Here is a 5,742-nt window from a genome sequence, read left to right on the forward strand (position 1 = left end):
TATATTTTTAATTAAAATTTAAAATATAAATATAAATTATGAAATGAGATGTGTAAAGAATTTCTTAGAAGAAATTTTTTTAAGTGTTTAATTAAATTTTTATTTACAATAAAAAAACTGATTAATTTTTCTTTACCTATTTAAGTAATTTCATTTTATTTATGAAGAATTTTGAGTGGTTTCAAAAGATGTATATTCTTCTTTATGATGTCAATGCACAGATAATTGAGGACTGAGAAGTCTGTGAAGTGGAAATCAGCCCTGGTAGGCTATGTTGTGGATCAGTGGATGCAAAAGTAGTTAATGTGCATCCATTTGTCCAACAAAACTTTGAACAAGCGATGGCTCTTAACAATAACTTTAAATGCTTAACTGGAAATCAAGGGCACCTTGGCATTCTAGTAATTCCCTTTTATTTGTAAATTGATGGCTGAAAGGGCATGGACCGCCCGGTTACAAAATATGATCTGGGTTTCGGTGTCCCATTTTGATAACAACATTGTTTATGACGTACTTCACGGAACAAAGTGTTGGGGAAAAATCAGTTTTTTGTTTTAAAAAAAAAATTTAGCATCGATCTCGTACAATATATAAGAATTCGTAATCTAAAAATCGTATCTTGAAAATCTCAGAAGATGAACAATCTTTGCTTTTTCCGCTGAAGTGATTTAGGCTCACAGATCACGATCCATCACCACCACTCCTGTTAGACCACAATCCGCCACCAAATAATCTTTTAGGTTATGACTCAGGTTTGATCTGCACTTGACGTGTGGGCGCCTTTATCACCACTAAAAGCAACTAGCAGGAGAAAATTTTTCTCTCAAAATTAGAAAGAAAAATATTTTTCTTTGGTCTGTATAATGTGCCATTCTCTCATTTTTAGAAGAAAATAAGCCCTTTTATATCTCTATCTAGTGGAAACCCTATGCTCCATATTTTCTATTTTTTAATTCTATTAAATCAAATTTAATTTAAATTAAAAAATAAAAAAACAAAGGCAACGGTACTTGTTCTTGTGTTATAGGGGCCCACCTTGTAAAATAACACAAGGCCCCTTACACATAAGCATATTACTTGAGCCTCCCACTAAATAGTATATTTAGGTTTTTAACCCAAATAGCTAGTTATCTTACTTATTAATCCAGTAGCGGCACAATCAATTAAATGAACTAACCCGGGGATCATTTGGGAACATACAATAGTGGCTACAATAATTAGGCCTATAATTAAACTAGCCCAATTATTTAATTCCAAATCTACTCCACTAAAAGATTGGAACTGACCTCCATAATTATATGCTCGAATAATAATTCGTCCCAAGCCACATTGATTTCTTTACTGCACAATCTTTTGTACCACATCATTAATTAAATCGATATATCAACTGTCCAATCAATTTAATTACATCTTATTCCTTGATACTTACTGGTTTTCTCTAATGATCATTTTCAACATACTAAATATGTTGACACACTTTGGCCAGAGAATTCTATAATCAAGTGCCGAAAACCCATCAAGAGGTGTGTTGTACAAATTCTATATTGTTAATCTATAACTCCAATACTCATAATTGCTCCCACCAAGATACTGGGTAATCTTGATTACAAGTATGTGTCGTGCCCATTGGTAACTCAAATGGAATAACAATTACAATCATGAAATCATAATTAACTCAAGATTAAGATTACAGTAAAATCAATGCCTATGAGATTTAATAAGTCTGACAGTTATTACAAAATTAATTAAATCTCATATGTGATCCTGTTCAATGTAGTCGTACTACATCAATAAATTCATACATGATTAAGACAAATCATTCAATGAATTCATTACAGTCTATACCTAAATAAAGTGCCCAACTTTATTTATTAACTGCGAACTAAATTTATTTAATCATAAGATAACTTGTATTTACGTCTTCTGTGAATCCACATGGTGATCACATAAATACATATAATATGATTAAATTGACTTAAATCAAAATATGAATGCAATTAAGATATTTGAATAAAATACCTCATTTATTTTATTAATCAGAAAAATTGTTTATTACAATTAAATAATCACATGCTTTTAAAGAGCATATTTTCCCAACACAAAGAACTCAGAGCATGCGTTCCGGTGGGTCGAGTGGGCTGGTTTGTTCAACCATGACCGAGAAACCCATTTGAAAATGATTGATATTTTAGGCCGAGTTAGCAAGTTAAATATTATGTTAGATATGCCCAAAAAGGGTTTTCAATGGGATGAAGATATGTTTGAAGTCTTGATTGAAAGTTATGGTAAGAAGGGAATTGTCCAATAGTCTGTTAAAATTTTTTATTTAATGAAGCAATTGGATGTGGAGGGGAGTGTTAACTTATGATACTTTATTTAAGGTAATCCTTAGGCGTGGTCGGTATATGATGGCCAAGAGGTACTTTAATAAGATGTTGAGCGAACGGATTGAGCCTACTAGGCATACTTATAATGTTATGCTTTGGGGTTTCTTTTTTAGGCTTGAGACTGCTTTTAGGTTTTCTGAGGATATGAAGAGTGGGGGAGTTGCCCCAGATGTTGTTTTGTATGATACCATGATTAATGGGTATGGTCAGTTTAAAAAAGTGAATGAGGCAGAGAAGTTAATTGTGGAGGTGAAGGAGGATAAATTGAGCCTACTCTTATTAGCTATACTAGTACGATAAAAGGGTATGTTGCCGTTGAGTGAACTGATGATGCACTTAGGATGTTGGAGGAAATGAAGTCTTGTAATGTTAAGCCAAATGCAATTACTGATACGGCTCTGTTGCCGAGTTTGTGTGATGTGGGAAAGGTGGCGGAAGCGCCGAAGGTTTTAAGGGAGATGGTAGAGAGGTATATTGCTCCTAAGGATAATTCAATATTTATGAAGCTCTTGACTGCTCAATGTAAGTCTGGTGACTTAAATGCAGCTGCAGATGTGCTTAATGCAATGATTAGGTTGAGCATTCCAACACAGGCCGGACGTTCTAGTGTGTTAATTGCGAACTTTTGCAAGCGTGAGATATTTGATCTAGCAATTAAGTTGTTGGACAAGCTTGTTGAGAAGGAAATCATTTTGAGACCACAGAAGTGCTTTGGATATGGAGGCTAGTGCTTATAACCCGATGATGCGGTATCTTTGCCAGAATGGTCAGACAGGAAAAATTGAAATCATTTTGAGGCAATTAATGAAAAAGGGTGTTTTCGATCCTAATGCATTCAACAATTTGATCTGATGTAATTCAAAAGAAGGGAATCCAGACTCTGCTTTTGATATTATTAAGATTATGGGTCGGAGAGGGGTGCCTAGAGAGGCTGATGCTTACACGTATCTCATTGAGAGCTACTTGAGGAAAGGCGAGCCAGTCGATGCTAGAACTGCTATGGATAGTATGCTTGAAGATGGGCCCCGCTTCCTCACTATGGAAGTCAGTGATGGAGAGTCTATTTGAAAATGGGAGGGTTCAGACTGCAAGTAAAGTTATGAAGAGCCGGGTGGAGAGGGCATGAACGAGAATATGGATTTGGTTTGCCAAGATTTTGGAAGCTCTTTTAATGAGAGGTCATGTTGAGGAAGCCCTTGGATTAATTGATCTACTGACGCAAAGTGCATGTGTACCCACTTTTGATAGTCTTTTGTATGTTCTCTTTGAGAAAGGAAAGACAATTTGTGCTAAGTTGTTGGATTACTATTTGGAGAGAGATTGTATTGTAGAGTTCTCAAGCTATGAGAAGGTGTTGGACGATTGGTAGCTGAGAAGACCCTCAAAGCCTAATCAATACTATTTAGAATAATGGAGAAAGGAGCGGTCTCTGATTGGAAGAACAATGATGCGTTGATTGCTACCTTTAGGGGTGGGCATGGGTTGGTTTGGATTGGGTTTTAAGTCAACCCAAACCAAATCATTAAAGTTTGGGTTCGACCCAAACCAACCCAAATATTTTCAACCCAACACAAACCAACCCATTTGGGTTTGGTTTGGGTTTGGTTTAAATTTTATCATCAAAATATTTTTTATTTTAATAAATTTAATTATATAAAAATTATAATAATGATTAATTGTTATTAATTATTAAATTGATACTAAAATATGAAATAAATATAGTGGATAAAAATTATAAACAATAAATTTTACAATAACTTAATCCTTAAATTAAAGAATACTAGAAAATTAAAAAATTTAATCACAAAAATCATTAATTCTTAATAAATAAGAACGTAAACTCTATAATAAACTTTCACAAACATGACATCAATAGGTAAATTCAAAGAAAGACAATAAAAAAAATTCAACAAGTAAATTCAAAGAAAGACAATAAAAAAAAAACTTATGTGAGTGCCATTTAGTTAAAATAATAAAATTTCTTTAACTAAAAAAATGTATCCTTTGACTTATAATTATTGAGATGATAATTTTCTATCAAATGGTGTTTTTTTTTCAATAGTTTGATTGCTCATGAATTTCAAGATGGAGGATCAATGTCAATAAATCCCATAAAAAAAAGGAGTATTATTTATGCTACAGTATCAATATAGCACACAAAATGCTAATTTTATTTACAATAAGGCTTTATAATTTTTGTCACAATAATATATTATTAGTGGCGAAATATCATTTCTCATAATTATTAATTATTTCCTGCCAATGGGCTAGGTAACTATGCCGTCAAAAACCATCTCAACATTAGAACTATAATTTTCCTTGATTTAAATATGAAAACAACAATATAGATTTGGTGTTTTTCTTATTATTGTTAGAAACATAAAAGCGGTAATTACGTGGGTATAATATGAGTTCATAAATTAAAAAAATGATTTCATTTCATCAAACACTAATTTCATCTCATTTAATTATTTACAATAGCATTTATTTTATTCAGATTTGTTTTTATATGTTGTTTTCCTTCTCTAACTGTTAGCAATTGATCAAGCCTTGAACAATTTAATAATGACCTTTCACTTATTTGCTTTTCTTTTCATTTATTTCATTTGACAAATTTGAGTGTTGGGTTTTTGTTCATGGCCCATGGGTAAACCATACCCAACCCATAATGAAATAGTTTTTTATATAAAACTCACATTTAACCCATTTTCATAATTTACCCAACACAAATCATTTAATTTGGTTTGGGTTTGGGTAAACCCATGGGTTGTGGGTTTATGCCCACCCCTAGCTACCTTAATCAGGAAGGGAACATGAAGCGAGCAGATATGCTCTCTAGAGGGATTAGAAGGGGGACCTTCCGTGGGACCGAGGGAGGGAAGAAATAAACTGTTGTTGATATTGTAAGTTCGTTATTTGCTTTTTTCTTTCTCAATGAAATATGCATTTCCATTTTCTATTGTAACATTTGGTTGCATTACTATTGACTAGATCTTTAGCTTTAGCTTTGTGACAGAAGTTTCTAGGTTTATTTTGGAAATAACCATGCTTTTGAACTTGTTCGCGTTAAATGCTTTTTAATTTTGGAGCTTATGATTGTTTCAGATTATTTTCAAACAAAAAGAATCATGTGGCCATCTTTAGAGGATCTTCTATGTTATGGTCTGTTTACTCAGCAAACAATATTTTCAATTCTTTTTTTTAATGCAAAAGTATACCTTTCATTGAGAAAACTCATTAAACAAGTACAAGAATTGAGTTGGGACATTGTCCATCCTGCAGACAAGTTCCACATTTTCAAGAGTTAACTTTGCGAAAGAATAAGCAAAGCCATTACAATTTCTTACAAAATGCT

At 32.7% G+C, this 5,742-nt stretch overlaps 1 pseudogene; it reads left to right on the plus strand.

The window, feature by feature from the left end:
* Positions 1-420: 420 nt before the first annotated feature.
* Positions 421-5,275, plus strand: LOC102616447 (pentatricopeptide repeat-containing protein At2g37230-like; annotated as a pseudogene).
* The last annotated feature ends 467 nt before the right edge of the window (positions 5,276-5,742 follow it).

Source organism: Citrus sinensis, chromosome 1, assembly GCF_022201045.2.
Source record: "Citrus sinensis cultivar Valencia sweet orange chromosome 1, DVS_A1.0, whole genome shotgun sequence".
Classification (NCBI taxonomy): domain Eukaryota; kingdom Viridiplantae; phylum Streptophyta; class Magnoliopsida; order Sapindales; family Rutaceae; genus Citrus; species Citrus sinensis.